The sequence below is a fragment of the Aythya ferina genome (genome assembly GCF_964211825.1).
Source record: "Aythya ferina genome assembly, chromosome: 16".
NCBI classification, from domain to species: Eukaryota; Metazoa; Chordata; class Aves; order Anseriformes; family Anatidae; genus Aythya; species Aythya ferina.
In genome coordinates, this window is record NC_140315.1 from 12,732,077 (window position 1) to 12,750,099 (window position 18,023).

The 18,023-nt window shown below is 45.6% G+C and overlaps 1 protein-coding gene across 1 annotated transcript in view; it reads right to left on the minus strand.

Annotated features, from left to right (window-relative positions):
• The window catches only part of PTPRT (protein tyrosine phosphatase receptor type T), a 573,321-nt gene extending 560,466 nt beyond the window's left edge, over positions 1 to 12,855 (minus strand). The window contains exons 1-4 of the mRNA XM_084537660.1: positions 12,791 to 12,855; positions 12,026 to 12,084; positions 10,509 to 10,649; positions 7,828 to 8,015 (exon numbers count right to left, since the gene is read on the minus strand). The gene's annotated coding sequence lies outside the window, so the exon portion shown is untranslated. The remainder of the gene's footprint in view (positions 1 to 7,827; positions 8,016 to 10,508; positions 10,650 to 12,025; positions 12,085 to 12,790) is intronic.
• Between the last annotated feature and the right edge of the window lie 5,168 nt (positions 12,856 to 18,023).

Here is an 18,023-nt window from a genome sequence, read left to right on the forward strand (position 1 = left end):
GACAGCTTAGCCAACACTGAAGTGAGGACCAGAAGGCTATGCAGAACTGTGGGGAAAATACTGAGAATTATTCAGGTTGAAAACAAGCCTTGCAAGAACTGCAGCAGTTTCAAAGTCAAGAACAGCTTTGCAAGGTAGAGATGACAATCAAGGAACTTCTTTGCATATTCTGGCAGCAAGGCACAGGGCCGTGGAGATTGCAGAAAGGAAACAATGCTATGAATTAGAAGGTGGCCATTGCCTCTACCAGCTTACAAAAGGATTTGGTTATCAAAACCCTGCAACTTAGAATCAAACCAGGCATTTTTGATTTTTTTTTTTTTTCATTTCTTTCTTAACATATGGATGTGAAAAAAATGGAAATCCGTGGCAGACACAGGCAGATATGACAGGCCTTTCAAAGCAAGTGCCTTAGGAAGCTTATGATGTTAAATGAAATTAATTTCTTAAAAACTTGGAAATTCATCAGAACTCAGCAATCACGTTCTCAGAAGTTGAAACCAAAAGACGTGGTGTGACGTATCTGCTAAGGAGAAGGTCGGCACATCTGCCCACGTCTGGACTGCAGGAGCAGCACGTGTGGTGTACGCAGCGCGGAGCGGAGCAGCGAGCAGCAAGTCCCAGCGATGAGCCGACAGGGGCGGTCGTGGCTGCCCGACATCGCAGTTGGGCATAAACATAAACTGTCTGTTAACTCAACCTATTCCTAATAAAAGATAAATAACGGCAGTGCTACTGGGGCAGAGCCATTGTCCATCTGGCCCAGTTTGCTGTAAGAGGTTTAAAAAAGCTCACTGGTGGAGCTGCTTCTCCTGTAGGTATGAGGTGAGTGGTGCTCGGTGACCACTCAGGTAAATTTACCATTCAGGTAAATTTCATAGGTTTCAAGCCATTTGCTTGAGGTCGTAATATATTTTTGCTGTCTATTATGTTCTACAGCAGATTCAAGACCATTCAGTGACTTAACTGTCAGATCAATACTAGTGAAGGATATTAAAAACGTGTTCTTAAACAGAATGCTCTTGTTTGTTTGTTGACCAGCCGCTGGGCAAATGCTTGCACTGCACAGAAAGCAAACAGAAAGAGCCAGGAGCCTACCTAACAGAGCTCGGGGAGGCTGAGTGGGATGACTCACGCTGGAGGAACCATGTAGCTCCACGAGGCTGGGGTTGTCCTAGGCAGGGAAATGGCAAACTCCCAACACAGAGCTGAGGTCTCCTCCCTGCTTTATCTGCAGTTCATTATCCATCGTAGAGTTGTGGAATTAATAAGAAGGCTTTGGTGACCCTGGACCATGCTCGTAATGAGGAATGGACGTTAGCAACACTAAAATGAGCACAGTAATTAGCACTGCCTATCTGCAGAGACCCCAGAACCCTCCAGCACAGAAAATAGTCTGCTTTCACACGTGGGTTGTGTTTGAGTGCCTCTCTCCTTGATCTCTGATATACAACGGGTTTGTGGACAGATGCCTCCAAAGCCTCTTTCCATCCCAATAAATTGCAATATGTCTGCTCAGCCAGCATGCCCGCAGTCCCCCAGATGACATTGGATGTGAGGATTTTGGCTTTCAGTGAGCGCTGCCATTACTGCTCAAACCAAAGCACCTGCAGCAAGCTCAGCACCCCAGAAATCAGCACGTCAGATGGATGTGCACCCAGGATGGTCCGTGGTGAGTGATAAAGGGCACGAGCATCCCTGGTGCTGCGGAGCGAGGGGCTGCTGACAGCCTGATGGGAAAACCTCACAGGGCATAAATACAAGGGCATCCTTCCCACCGCTGGCGGCTCTTTACAGCTCTGACCTGCAGGGATCTGGGCTTTTTTCTGTAGCTGGAGGAATGAGTGGTTTACATATAAATTATCCGATGAATGTAGCCTTGTTTTCTGTTCATGAATCATTCATGGCCTGAGCCCGGTTTTGGCAAATGCACGCGTTTTCTGTACGTCTCCTCGGAATCCTTTGAAGAGTGCTGAGCTGACAGCGGTGCCCAGGCTGCTCCTTTGGGTTTTCAATACACGTGGCCTGCAGGCAGGTGAATCTCGTGGTCTCGTTTTGGCCCTGTTCACTGCATGACTGAGCTGTTCAGATCCAGGTGTAAAATGCTAAAGCCAACTAGTACAGTGTCTTCCTCGGCCTGACCCCCAGCTCCTGATGGCCACTTGCAGCTCCAGTAGGAGAACTTTGTCAGGCACCGCTCACACCCCACTGACACTGCTGTTTGAGGGCTGTGTCCCCACTTCTTGCTACAGATATTTTCCTCTAATTTCAAGCCTAAATTCATTCCTAGCTTATTTAAACCATTTGTCCTTCCCATACTTTGCACACCCAGTCTTCACCTAAATCAGCAAAGTGCTTTCTTCCTCTCTCAGATGAACAGTGCTTGTGTTCCCCTGACTGCCCCAGATCCCTTCACTGGACCATTTGCAGTTTGAATTCGTAGCTCTCGCACTTTTGGGAAGAGCTGCGCACACAGCTCTGATGAGATGAGACCAACCTTTGTGAAAATGAATTTGTGCTTCCCTGGACTTCCAGCACTAGCTGGAAATCCCACTTGGATATATCTGACCATTTTATTCTTGAGACCATATAATTGGCCATTAATGGTTAACCTGTGACATTCAAGTACACTCGGCCACTTCTAACAAATAGCTGAATTTTTCGCAGCTGTTCCATAAGAACTTGCCCATACGTTATATACTATTGCATTTTATCCCACTTCTATTACTTCAGTTTTCAAGGTCAGTCGTCAGTTAATAGCCCCATCCCGGTGTGCACTGACGATGCTCCCAACATTGCATGAGCTGTAAATGTCATTGGCACACTCCCACGTTCCCTTCCAAGGTCAGTGCAGAAATGAAATATGTTCAGTCCCGCTCCTGGTCCTGGGGGATGTTTACTGGTAACCTCACTTCAGAGCGATAATTCCCCTTTCGGTGTTTGCTGTCAGTGGCCTCCCTTTAGCCAGTGCTGTACCCACTTTACAGGTCCTGTATAAATTCTCCACGCGTTCAGTTGAGCTGATAATTTCCCATGTGGCACTATATCAAATGATTTCTTCGGTCCAGATAGATGAGATATCCTGCATTTCCTTTGTCTACAAAAATCATTTATCTTATCAATTTTATCACAAGCAGACACAGCTTGCCCAGCAGATTTTCATCGCTGGCAGGATGATCACGACCGCAACACAAGCTTGGGGTGCTCCCTACAGCTATGCTGGACCTGTGCATTTGGAAAGGGGGCTCCAATTTCAGAGACAAAATCTCTTACAGTACTACCCCTGGAAATGACCCAACTTGCCACTGAGGCTGTGAACAGACAACAACTCTCACTCCCATCATGGAGCTTAAAGTCAATGCCAGCGATGTATTTTCTTACAGCAGGCAACTACAGCCCTGCACACCAAGGAGAGAAGACGAGGCATTTGCCTGCTTTATTTCGCTTGCTGTTATATATCTATTTGTTTATTGTAAAGGAAAAGTGCATGTTTTTTACACAAAACTGATAAGTTTAGTGCTTTCATTTTATGTTCTGAGCAGTTAAGCCATTCAGCGTTTTAAGTGTAGCACCGGTTCTTTATAACTCAGTGCCGACAACAGGAGTGTGAGATAATGGAGCCTAAAGAGAGAGATTTTTCCATTCTTACATTGTTTCTGAAATATGGAGCGATCAAATGCACTCAGTAGAAGGTTTCTATCAGTAAATCTTCAGTAAAAGTGCCTTTAAAAAGATAGACAGAAAAATTGTGGAAGGGTAAAAAAAAAAAAGGCTTGTGGTTTCAGTAAAAACTCACAAAAGTTTTCTGAAAATTTCTTGCAGGCACTGCAGCAGGTTTTCTCCACTGTGGTTTGAAGGAAAGGGCTTCAGCCCCTTCTTATCTCAGCATTCACACAAGGAATGAATACCCAAAAATAATTTTGGGGGGTTTCCTCATCTGTGGCTCAGCACTGGGGCAGAAGAGGGAAGGGTTAATTTGAGCCGTGCTTTCCAAGCGCTGCAATCGCTAGGTGAGATCTGGGAAGCTGCTGCCATCCCCTCCAGGTGCCTGCCTCTGCTACGGGCTGTCCTGAACCTGCAGCAGAAATACCCTCTCCATTTCTCAGGCTCATCATGTCCACAAAATCCTGCCTGCTGGTTACAGCCCGCATGTTCGTTGTTTCCAGATCGCTGAGAAGTTCTCATCCCTCCTGGGTGTCTGGTTTTAAATTCCTGCCTGGGCACATTTCCTGAAGTGAATAGAAATGTAGGACTTATCTGCACATGCCGCTGATAGGATCTTCTGCAAAAACTGCCCATGGGCAATTATGCGTTGAAAGGGCAATTACACACACAGCAACCCAATTTGCATACAAAATCCAGCTCATTGCCAAGAACTGTATGTACATTTTTGTGCAGTATTCAGAAAATTGGGTCCCAAAGATATAAATCCCTTCTTCTGGTATCAAATCACTTTTTACTACTGCAACCAGAAATGGAATAAAGGAGGCACATTAGCAAAATATTAATAGAAAACGAGCAAGGCCACATCGAATCAGGCTGCAGGTCTGCCTGGCACTGGTCAGGGGTCAGAGGAGCCGTGTAGGAACAAGCCCAATGCATCCCAGGGCTCACCGAGCATCTTCTGCCAGCATTTTGTGGAGCAGTGACTTTTGCAGTCAAAGGAGGGCTTTCAGTATTCAATAGCCTGGATTATTCAGAAATAAATGGGTTATTCTTGCAGATAAAAATTCAAATAGAGAATAAACCAATTCTATTTGCTCACATATGTCCATATCAATACAGTGTCTGATGCGTAAATATGCCACAGCAAGCAGATTCCTCTCCCTGTCTCTGCACAGCGCCAATGTGGGTGCTGTGTGTGCACCCGCAGCTCTGCCAGGACTGCCCGAGCCAGCATCAGCCATCCCTTCTCCACAGCCCTTTCCTGGGGCACCATCGGCCTTGGCTGTAAGAAGGACAAGAGGCAGAAATCTCTGGTTTCTTTGCACCATCACTGAGACTTATAAACCCTAGGCCGGGCGATGTTTTCATTCAGCTGGCGTGTTTTGATAACCTTACTTCCTGCTGTCACAGGTATTCAGAGTTGAAAAATAAAGCCACCCTTTATGAAAGTGCATTTAATGAGAGTTTAATGTTCATGCAGTAAATCTGCAAGCAGCTGGATTTGTTTTTAAGTTTCCTTGACGTCTTTTATTTGTTTAATACATGGGTCTATAAAAGCCATTTCTCTGCGCCTGCTAATGAGCAATAGGGGACTCAGCAATTTAAAGCCTGGAACGTGGCATCAAAATGAAGAATGCAGTAAAGGCTGCCGGAGCGGGGAGCTCCAGATGTGACAATCGGTGCTTTATAGGGCAGGAAGATGGAGCACAGGCATGTGGCTGTGGTGTCACACAAGCTATGTGCTCACACACCCAGAGCTGTGGTTTCCATCAAGCTAAACGTGAGCTAATGAACTTGCTTCCTCTTTGTGCTAATGAGCTCAGCTTTAGTCCACGCTGTGATGGGAGCCTTGGCAAGGAAGGCTTAAGAGGATGGGTGGGAAGAAACAGGACATCTGTGGAGATCCCAGATGATCTGAAGCTGATTTCCACAGGTATAGCTGGACTCCAAAACTTCTCCAGTGCAGGTCTTCTCTGTGATTAAAAGTGGAGAGCACCAGGGCCACCATCAGCCACCCCAGTGACCCTGCCACCTCCCTGACACTAGAGCTGTTGGGGCTTTTCCTAAGAAATAGCAATGAGAAGGTAGAGCCTACCCATGGCCATTGCACTGCACAAAGTGAAGGAAGCATCTGGGAGCCTCCAGAATCAGCTGGAGTCGGGGAAGACTTTCCTTGGAACATATTCCATCAGAAAGACAAAGACTGAAATTGAAGAAAAGATAAGATTCTCCTAATATATTTTAATCTGAGAAATTGTTTTGGAAAAAGAAATTGCTAGGAAAAAATATTTAAACTAGGGTACTTTTTCTTGATGTCTTTAAACAAAGCCTTTCAAGCTACATAACAGCAGGACATTGATTTTATTTTAAAAGAATTAAAAGCTGCATAATGAAAGTCTTTCATTTCACGAGAAATATTTTTTACTTTAATTTCACTAAATGGATTTTATGAATTGCTTCAAGTTGATGTGAAATGATTTTCTTTTACATTTCCTTATTCAGGTTGTGCAACAGAGAGAAAAATCAGTTCTTTGCACAGCTTTACTCTTGAATATATTGAATTCCTCTGTGAAGATGGAAAGGATGGCAATCCTTGCAAACCGAGTAATTCAGATGAATAGTGTCTTCAGAGTCGATTACCACTGTGTGGAGCTGCTTCTCACTTCTGTCGCATCTGGACTCTCCAGCTCAATTTTTGCTCTCCCCAGAATTTCTTATTTTTCTCTTTTTTTTTTTTCTTTTTTTTTTTCCTCCAGACAAACTAGAAAGGGATCCCCTCTGTTGTGCACATGGATTAACTAGAGCGAGGAACTTTAGAACAAGTCCCAAATCCCAGATCTGCTGTACTGCATTATAAAACACCTCACCAATACCTTTGTGCACTTTGGTCCAAATGTCATCTTCATATGACAAGTCACTGGCAACCCCAGTCCTGTCTGGTTTGAACTCAGCAAAAGGGGAGAAGAGTTTAGCTTTCCCCCAAAAGTGGATGGTCAAAATCCAGCATTTCATTTTTCTGCATTCATGTTGGTTTAAAACAGCAGAGCTGCCTGCAGCGCCAGTCTCTGCCTGCCCAAGCTACCTCTGTGTAGCAAAGCCATGAATTTAAAGCACTTTGTATGCCTACTGTAACGGTCCACCATGGGCAGAAAAACTCTCTGTTACCTCCTCGCAATGTTGGTGTCCATTATATGCCTTCCTGTTTGGTCTGGCAACATGCCGGTGCACTTCCTATTCTCTATTGCTAGGGAGATAATAAATAAGGCCAATTATTCCTATCGGGGTTGCATTAAGAACCACTACTTCCTGCAGTGCAATGTAAATGCCACTTTTCATTCTTATTTTTATGATTCTTTAGCCAGTTATGGATCCATGTTGCTGTGCTTATATCAAAGGCAGTTTTAATTTATTTCAAGATTAAAATTTTATGAGAGATTGCATCAGATGCTTTTCTAAAATTCAAATAGACTGTGCCCACCACATTCCCTTCAGCTAGTAACTGTAACTCTATTTTAATAAGATATTGAATTTGTCTTCAAGATTATTATTTTTTTCTGCATAAACCCACCGTCAAAGAAATATTTTCTCCTTTTTTATTTGAGATTTAGAAATTCAATGACTGTAGCTGTGTCATACTTTTTCTGATGAGTAGGACAGTATTTACATTTCTTCCTTTCCTATACATTTCCTCCTCCTATAATTTCTCAGAAATAACTCAAGACAAATAAGTGACGCCATCTGGTAATCCCTTTATCATCCTAGGATGCGTAACTCTTCAATTAGTTGGTCTCTATGTGTTTTACATTTTTCTGAGGATTTTACTAATTTGCCTTACATCTTTTTTTTTTTTTAATGCTTTCTGTTCAGTTATGTATAAAACATCTTTAATATGAACCTGATTGTACTGCATAGACATACAGGTCATATTCTCCATGACACCCTGCACAAACCTGTTTTGTTCAGTGAAATGGATGCCCCTTGAGCTGTGCCACCTGCAAGGCTGGCTGTCGTGTGCTGGCAGGGACATCTCCAACTCCACCTCCATCTCCCAAAACCACTCTTGGAATGATGCACAGCAGGAGTTTGTGTTTCATTCCATCATAGCCTCTCCCTGAGACTGTTTCAGCTCTGATGTATAGCCTGATGTAAGGACATACATACCCTGTGTTGTGAGACTTTCCTCCGCAGAGGAGGAACCACTTCTTTCCAAAGAGACTGAATATTCACTAGTGGGGAAGGACGTCCGTAGCCCAGCTTGTGGTCACTGCATATCTGGTTCCGTATTGCCTTGATTACAGCAGCATCTTCCTCATCTTAGTGTATTCTCATCTCAGGCGGCCAACTTGCTTCTGTCAATAATAAAAATAAGTAGCAGAGCATCCAATGTATTATTGATTAGAAAATAAATAATTTAGTGTTTTTCAATAATTCAACATTGTCTTAAAAAGAAAAAAAAAAAAAAAAAAAACACAAAACAAAACACATAAGGCCCCATGAACAATGAAGAAAATTCCCCAAGCCCAGAGAGGGCTTTTGGGAAAAATGTAAAAAGGATAAAATCTGTGTTAAAAGCAGACATGCCTCTCTCATTTTTCAAAATGTTTTCAGGTTCGATAAAATAGTAGAGGGTTTGATGCACTTAATGATTCGCCTGAGCTGGTTGGGAGGGTAAAATATCTTTCCTACCTCAATAATTCATCAGAAATAATGTTGCAGTGGGAAGTATACGAAGGGTTGCACCCTCACGGAGCAAAGCAGCAAGTACCTGCTGCAGTACCATGTTTACAAGGGACTGTTTATTTTATATGCTACTTCTTTCTGCCCTTAAAGAAACCATCAGCTCCTTCTCCTCTACTACAGCTTGTGCCAGATTTACTTATTTTTACACCTAGATGAAAAAAAAAAAAAAAAAAAAAAAAAACTTTCTTCTACTTTCTATGGCAATGGCCTGCAACAGCACACACTAGTGGTAGTTGGCTGAACATTAGATACTTGTACCACGTTTCTCAGTGCATTTACTGGGAGACATATCACGCAAGCAATAAAGATCACTACAAGCACTTTTCTCCTCTTGAAAAGTGCCTTTGAAAATTGGCACCAAGGAATTCTGTGGTTGCTGTCTTTTATCATATTTGCCCGGTTTACAGCTCCAGAGGGATGGTTTCCCTGGCGCTTAGTGCTGCATAGCTATCCATATCTGATCATTAAGTTTCCTTGGCTCTGATCCAGTAATCAGTCAAAACTTCTGCACTGACTGTATTTAAACGATGCCCCATTTCCGTATAGAGGTTATGAAGTGCTAATTTCATATAAAAAGAGGAAGGCTCTATCACATCGGAAACAGAGGGCTGATGAAATGGGATTACCGTAAGCAAAGGAAGGGAGATTTACAAGAATCTCTGTCCTCCTCCAGTCCCTTAGCCTTCATGCCTCTTCCCATGCTCTTCTTCCAAGGGAACACTTGAACAGCTCCAAACAGACCCGAGTCCGCAGCTCATGAAGGGGTCAAGCCAAGAAGCAGTGGCAGTGCTGACACCTCACGTGTCCCCTGGCTCTTCACACTCTGCTGGTGTGAGTCCACATTGAACATTCACCCTGCTGGCGCTAGGCTGCTTTTATTATCTATTATTTTTTATTATTCTTGTTATTTAGCTAGAACAAAGTTAGCTTTGTTCTGCCTAGCCATTCTTGGAAAATAAGACGTGATTTGATTTTATTCTAGATGCAGACATTCAGTTTATTAATAATTATGTGAGCAACGGTAGCGTGCTAGACCTAGTTCACATGAATGGCAGGCTCACTGAAAGAACTGGCCTGGCTGGGGGATGAATCACCATTCCTGCATCAGAGCTGTGAAGTTGGGATGAAATACGCTACTGATGCTGATTCTCTCCTCGTTTAGCTCCACTTCCTAACAGAGATCAAAGATCCTATCAGACAGATTTTATGAAGAGACAGTCCCTCATCACAGACTTTGACAAAAATTGTTTAAAGAAAAAAAAAGGGGGGGGTCTGGCTCTTCCTCCAGCAGGCGTGTGCACATCTGAAATGTCCCAAGTAAAGATTTTACAAACTCATTTCCAGAATTCGCAGGAGTTCTACTGAATCTCTCCGGCTCTCTGACGCAGAGGAAGGAATGCAGAAACATCTCATTAGTTTAAATTAAAAACAAACAAGTGAGAGGAAAATGCTGTGAAAAGGAGCCATCAAAGCATTAATGCTGTGAACATAATTTAAATAACAGACTTCTATGGGACACAAGCGAGAATTGGGGCAGTGGAAGAACTTGGGCTTTGGGGGTTTTTTTGGGTTTTTCAGCCATGCTGCTCCTGCTGAGTCCCAGGGGCAAGGCACACTCAGAAAGGACAAGGAGGAGAGCAGTGGACAGGGGTGGATGTTCACTAAATACTCATACTCAAGCCAAACCTGTTCTCACTGACTTCCAGAGCTGCCACATCACCACAAAAGCCTGTGCTTGCCTTCCAAGCAGCCAAGTCACCTTTCCGGCAATAATGGTGCAGCCTACGGCAGCTCTGAAGGTACTTTACCACTCCAAGATAACATCCCTAGTACTCTCTCTGTCCTTTCTTAGCTGCTGTATACATATAAACATGTGCTACCATGACCTGAAGTCCCATAATACTGGGGTTCCATAGAATTGGAGTAATTTATTCCATAAACCAGGCCAGCTGAAAAACAAGATTTGTATTTCCATCACAAACGCATTTCAAAACTTTGTCTCACTCTGCATTGCAACCCTCTGCACCTTCTGCCCCTTTAAGTCAACATTCCTGGAAAAAAAAAAAAAAAAAAAAAAAAAAGTTTTTAAAAATCCCACTTACAGACCAAAATCTCTGGTCTTCACCAACAGAAGTTTGCCTTGATGACGGGTGTGTTGGCCGTCTGCTATTGATGACTGGTGATGGTTTTCCCTGGAGGGGATAGTCCTCACCGTATTCTAGCTCCTGCTGCTCTGCTCCTACCTGGAAAGAAGGAAAAGACAGAAATTCAGCATGAGAAACCTCCAATTTGTTCCCTGAGTGCAGCTCTGTTGCCGCAGCCTCAATGAGCTGCACACCAAACACTTTAGTTAATTGGCAACAAATTGGGAGATATGAGTTGATTGCAATAAATATTTTATTAATTTAAAGAAACAAAAGGTTGCATCCCTTCTAGCCCAGTTTGATTGTGCACAGTCGCACACATTAATATGTAATTGCCACATCAATTGGCAATTGTGGGCTCAGAAGGAGCTCATTAGGAAAAATACTTCTGCATGTATCCTCAGTAGGTGTCAATCAGCATCGCGCCATTGAGATCGATGGAGCTAGGCTTATTTATAGAGTTAAAACAACAAAAATTCACCTGGAAAATAAATCCTACAGTATTCTCATATTTAAGCTAGACAGAGGAAAAACTGATTTTTCTCTGCATTTTTTTTATTTACTTAAAAATGCAATTTTTTCTGTACCTCACCTATGCTTAGAAACCAGGTATTATGTTTTGTGCCTAACACTGTAAATAAAATACAAACATTCAAAACTAATAATGCTGTAGCTCTCTACGTCCCATGTTTGCCTTCTCCGCTCCATCCACCAGCACAATGCGAGGAGCATCTCTGTCTGGGGGGGTGGGAAAACATCTTACGTTCTTTCTGTCTCCAGTTTCGAGGTTTTCATGATAAAATCAAATGCAGGCTATGGCAGAAACATGTGTGGCAAAGCAATGACAAGAATTGGTTGAATTATTCATGGTGAATAAATTAGGGATGAGCACAGGCCCTTCCCAGTGCAGGAAGCCTCTGTGAGTTATCTCCGAGGTGGTGGAGCCCTGTGCATGTCCAGGGAAGCTCCACTTAACTGGACAGACTTTCTGGGGAAATTAGTGCCAGGATCAGATCCGTAACTTGAAACAAAGCACTGGAGCTGTTGCTGTAGTTATGCTTCATTAGAAAATATGTATTTCATTTTCATCCAAATGTTGCACAGCAAACCACTGATTTCCACACAATTTTTGATGGGAAAAAGTCAAAATAAAGCACTTCTCTCTCATTTTGATAAGGAAAAAAAAAAAAAAAAAAAACCACGTCACCTATTTAACTGACTTTTTTTTCCTTTCCTGCGTGATGTTGATGTTCTCACATTTTAGAAAGAAAGAACCACAATTATATCACTAACGTTCTTTGTAACACTTTCATCCTGTCGGAAAGGTAAACAATTTTTCTCTTCTTTGTTTTTTAAATTCAAAATTTTTCTGTAGAACAGAAATTCCTTTTTTTCTGACCAATCTGCTGTGCGGATGGGATGAATAATTTTTCCGGCTGCATTTGCTTCCTAAGTTGTTTACTTTGACTACTTACTAGTCATTCTGTGGGATATCTGAGCTGTCACTGAAGTCATTTTGGCTTTCCTTCTGCTCCTGGAACAGAGGACAAACTGTTTAAACAGAGGAATAACAAACGACGAGCAGCAACTAAAGAAATGTAAATAATTCATAACTAGTTGTTTCTGCGCATCCTGGCACGGCCGTTCCCCAACAGCTATGCACACAGAGATCTGTTTGTGCAGCGATACCCCAACCCCTTCCCACCGCTGTTCTCAGGCAGCAGCCTGGAAGCAGAGCTGAGAGCTGCGAGCGGCTGTATGGAAAGGGGGGAGATCAGGCATGGTGCGAGGGGTGCTCCCGTCAGGAGAAAGGGCGATGGGTCCCATTTCACTGGCACTTGGTGTATATGGAACCACAGAACCAACGGGTTTGGGTGGGAAGGGACCTCAAAACCCACCCAGGGCCATCCCCTGCCCCCAGCCCCCCCCAGCCTGGCCTCGGGCACCCCCAGGGATGGGGCACCCCCAGCTCCTAGGGCAGCCTGGGCAGGGCCTCGCCGCCCTGGGAATGAAGAATTTCCTCCTTCCACCCAGCCTGAGCCTGCCCTCTGCCAGTTTAACGCCATCCCCAGCCTGTCCCTACCCCCTGCAGGCTCCCTCCCCTCTCTCCTGCAGCCCCTCAGGCCCGGGCAGGCGCTGGGAGCTCTCCTGGGGCTCCTCTGCCCCAAACCCAGCGCCCCCAGCCTGGCTCCATGCCCGGGGCGCTCCACGGCTCCCCCCGGCCCCCCCCAGCTCCTCACGGGGGCCGCCGCGGGCAGGGGGCGGTGCTGCCGCTGCTGCCCCGTGCCCCTGTCGTGTCATGTCGTCAGCCGCTCTCGCGATAGCTGCGGGCTCCCCCGGAGGGTGCCTGGCTCAGCCCCTGCTGTGGGGGTTTGTGCGTGAGGGCACGGAGCTGGAGGGTTTAACCCCTGGGGCTAAATGATGTCGTTTCCTTAGGGGGACTTCTAAAAAAGATGGGAGCGTCTCTTTGCTCCTTGGTGGGTTTTCCTCCAGCTCTGCACAGACGCAGTGCAGGGGGGTCCCTGTGGTACCCAGTCCGCACCCAGCAAGGGCGATCCCACACCAAGCACCACGCTCCCCACACGGCCCATCCCCACCTCAACCTCCACAAACACCAAATTTGAACAAGAAATGGGGCCGGGCGCTTCCCTCAGCAGCCCCCTGCTTCTCCTGGGCACCTCAGCCCCGCTGCTTGGCCCCAGCCCGGAGCAGGGTCTGATGGTGGTGCCCAGGGTCCAGCTCCTCACCGGTCCGTGCCAGCTGATGGCTCTGGGAGATGCGTGCAGGGCCCTCAACCTTCTGTCTGAAGCTGTTCTTCAGGAAATAATTAGCGAGTAATCAAGTAATTCAGACTTTTTGGTTTGGCACAGGGACCGTGTGTTTCTTCCACCGTATTGAAATCTCCGTGCTGTCAACTCACAAAGTAATGACAGTGGTAGCTAGGTGAGAGTGGATACATTTTCGGGTGATGCCCTGCAGACAGCTTCCCAAGTGACCGTAGAATCATCCCGCAAGAAAAAATTAGTTTTCCATTGGCCCCCTTCTGAATCTTCTCTCTTGATTTTTTCATGGTTCCACCAGCACAGCCAGTCGCTGGGCTTTTCTCCTCTGAAGTAAAGGGCCATTATTTGCACAAGGTGAAGCAAGAACAGGGAGGGAAATGGGTGACAGGAGCGCCTGTACGTTCTTGCCCCGTGGGTCTCACTCTCTGCAGCATCATGGGAGGATAACCCGAACCCAAATCAGGAGCAGACATCCTCCATGGAGGAAATTCCCAGCAGCCGAGCGCAGTGGGTGAGCTTTCCCAGCCTGACATCCCCCCCCTTACATCCCTCTTTGTGTTTAACCCAGCCTAATTAAGTTGCTTAATTCCATGTTGCTGATACATTGTGGGAGCAGAGCTCCGTTCCAGCAATGCTAACGAGCCTCGGAGAGAAGTTAAAGCACCCACTAATGTGTTTAAATGAGTTCTTCCCTGGAGCTTTGCAGTCAGCTGGGAGATGCCAGCGGTGGCACAACGGGGCAGGGTCAACCCCAGGTTAAGGTCCCTCTTCCTACATCAGGCTCCTCAAATCAATCAAAGCCCATGGAGACCACCTGGCGGAGCTGACAGCTTCCCACATACCTCCTGAGCTTTGCCCTTCAGAATACTGTGGAGTATCAATTGTTTTTTGGTTGTTTTTGTTGTTGTTTTTGTCCTAAAACAGTTCCTGGGACGCTTCTGCATTCCTGGGGAGAAGGGAGCTGCCTCGGACTGACCCCTCTAATGCTGCCAAGAAATCTTCAGCAGCTCCTTCACCCCCCCAGGATCAATTCTGTGGAGGTAATGGATGGCTCCTTCATCAAGTCTTTCTTCTTGCAGTAAATACACTTCCTCGTAGCAGGCATTAGCATGGTCAAGTGAACTCTTTGCAATCAATGGCCGAGGGTGAGGAAGTTTCTCTGAGAAAAAGGTTGTGTTAGCAAACTTGGAGGCTTGCTGCTGGGGCAGAATTGAGGCTGAAAGGAGCAGCACTCGGCTTCTCTTGGGCTGTTTTATTCCTACACTTTTTGTGTACTTTGCATAATAATGCAATAGAGCTGACAAAAGATTTATTCCTGGCGCCTATAAAATGACACAATACAATGAGTTTTAAACAGAGAGGAGAAAAAAAATCAAGAGAAAAGGTAATTATGCGGGCTCCTCTTAAAGTCTGTAAACGCTATGGACAGAAATTCAATTAGTGCAGATGAAACTGCAGAAGCATTCATTTTCTTCTTTCTTTTTTTTAAAGCCTTTTAATGTCCAGGCAACAGGGTGGATTTGAAAGACACCGCTTGTGCCTGCACATGCATGCAGGCACATATACATGCATACATCTGCACACATATAACCATCGCTGCTCTCCTTTACATCCACACACAGCTCTTCTCTTTTATGATGGAGCACTGCTTGCTTAAGCAGAATTTTTTTTTGTAGATTATATATAATCTTAAACCAGTGGTGCTCATCCATGGACAACAGTGTGTGCATGTAGTTCTTATAAATCAGTAACTCGCTCACAGAGCACGTTTGGGTTAGAAGTACTTTTGGACTGAAAAGATGTTGATGGGAGTGCTGGGCACCCAAGCCTTCTACAGCACATTTGTTTTTTTTAAAGCCTTACCAAATTCTCTCTCAAACTTCCCAGCCCTGCTCCAAAGCCAGCTCACGTACCACTTCCTACAAAGAGGGCACCAAAAAGCATTAAAGCAGGCTGCAGTGCAGGGACACCCCACGTGCAGGACACTGCACCCGTGATGTGTTTTCTTGTGGCTCTAGCTTTCTTTTACAGAGGGTCCTTTCCCTGAGATGGAGCTTTCTGGGGCTACAAGAAGCCCTGGAAAAGATCTTTGTTGCCTACGTTGCACATTTAGCCTCAGCACCTTCTTGAAAGACACGTTGGTGGACCGTCCACAAGGGCATTTGAGTGCTGTAGCCATCAGGAGGCTCAGCACAGCCCATAAAGTGCTTGGGCATCTCCAGTTTTGCATCCTGAAGGAGTCTCGCTAGGGACAGGCTGAACAGCGACCGTCTGCTGATGCTGCGGCTGCAGGCAGCTAACGCAAAGCACGAGCACCATCTACTGCTGCACAGCGCTGGGCTGTCTGTCAGTGCCAGGGGCTCAATGAGGCGCTGTTATTATGGTCAGGTTTCTTGACAGTTGCACTAAATGTTGCTCAATAGCTTATTAGTGTTTACTAATAAGGAAAGCTCATGGAGGAATGGATTTTTCTATTCAGCACTTAGACCAAGTGCAAAACTCAGCATTTACCAGGATGCAGCAAGACCCTCCTGATGACACGTGCTGCAATACCACGATAAAGTTATTTTGCAGGGTCCAATAATATGCATTATACAATGCACAGCCCATTATAAGGCTCCTGAAACGCCGGCATGCATTTTTCAGTGGAAGAAACATGTTTGAAGAGCAAGCAGGAGCACGCCATCCTGCACAATCCAGTGCACTGATCAGCTCTGTATAAATAAACTTTTATAAAAGCAGCATATGAGTTGCACGTCCCGGTTCATCACTGAGAAGTGCTCACTGCCCCATGTGGCTGCTCCTCCTCTGGCATTTTTCCCCAAAGACAGGGGTGTCAGTGCAAGTTGGAGCACAGGGAGCCAAGGGGAGGCACCGCAGCTGGTAGCAGTGGTGCCATTCTGATCCAGCAGAGCTTTATACCCACTTTGATTTAGTGGAAAAAACAACCAAGGCACAGATCAACTGGCCTCATTTTCACAGGGAGACTCTTAAACCTCTCCCCTCCCCGATCAAGAAACATTTTATTTTCAGTCAGTTATTTAACATAAATTTGTTTTGCTGCAGGCCATCACAGGGAAAGTGGAGGTTGAATCCCAGACCTGAACAAACTCTCGCGTTTCCTTTTCCACCTTTTCCGTTGCTGTGTCACCCTGCACGTTGCAGGTTTCAGCAGTTCAGAAGGCAATGCTGAGCACCCTGGTGACTGCAGCGGTTTTCCTCGCAGCCCCCTAAATTTCTCCCAATGGCTTTTTTTTTGTCTTGCTCTTGCAGCCCCGATTTGCCCCCATTTCCCCCAGGGACACAGGGGGCCAGTGGGGTCCCTCATGGGGACAGGGACCGCCCGTTTCACAGCATTTACGGCTCATACCTGCAGCACTGTGGAGCACTTCAGAAGGCAATAATTTCTCTTTTTATGGGTTCTTAGAAAACAATTACCAGCAGGAGCGATGAATGCACCTCTAATTATATCTTCAGTCTCACCCACTCCTAGTCATGAACTCCTGTAATAGCAAAGGGCACTCAGGGAAAAATCAAAATGGTTTCATACGGGGATGATTAACCAGACTCGAAGGTTTCGTCACCGGGTTTGCTCCGCAGGGATGTCCGCAGTGTCCAGGGGTATGCGGTGCAAGGCTGAGGGTGGGAACCCAGCAGAAGGAGTGCGTCCCCAGAATGCCTGCATGTGTTTTGTATGCAGCTGCATCCCTGCTCCGCATGGCACTGCCACATCATTTGGGCCACCTAGCATTTGGAGGCACGTTCTACTGCTTTGCCTTGCAACAGTTGCTCCTTGTTAAGCAGAGAGACTCGTGCGGTGTGATACAGGTAGACAAACCAGCATGAGCTTTTAAAGCAAATCAGTTCTAGCTGTGCTGCGTTTTGGCTGTACTTTTTAGAGAAGGGTGAAAAGCATCTTTCAGGTGTTGCTTTTTTGGCTAAAATTTGTTAACAGAGGGCTTCCCGTGTGTAGGGAAAGCCTGAGCAAGTCCCTGATGGGGGAGAGGTGTCTGAGGTTCACCCAGCCTGGGAGGTCTGTTACACAGTGCTGGAGAGGCCACAAAACCACGCGCTGTCTGACCACAGCAGCACTGCTGCTACCTGCCTCGGCTGCCAGTCTGACCCCAATATCTCTGCAAGGATGCAGAGATGCAGCTCTGCAGATTTCCTTCCAAATTCCCACAGAGATCTGCATCCATTGCATTTTAACTGCTCTTCACTGGGTCTGGCCTTTGTTTCTCTTCCTTCTTCTCCCCGTTGCATCTAAGTCATTTGCATTGCGTAAACGCGCTGCAGCACTCTGCTCGTACTGCACAGGCTGCACCACGAGCCTGCCTCTCCGCTGTGCAGCTATTGAATCAGCTTTCCATTGTCTCAAAGTACTTTTTCCTCCTCCCTCCTGCAAGTCTTTGAGAGATGTATAATACCCTCTTGAAAATGGCTCATCATGGATGCAGCACCTGAGGATCTGTTTCTAACTGAGACTCACACCAAATAGGCATTATCCTTGATAGAATTTTTCATGCATTAGATTGGAGGCAAGCGTTGATCAATACGAGTTAAAATATCACTAAGCTACATAAATATAGAGCTCAAGTTTGTAATTATTTGCAATACTTGACTATAAGCTGGAAAATAACATTTCTTATCTCATCATACACAACCTTCTCCACGTGACAAAGCCTGAGCT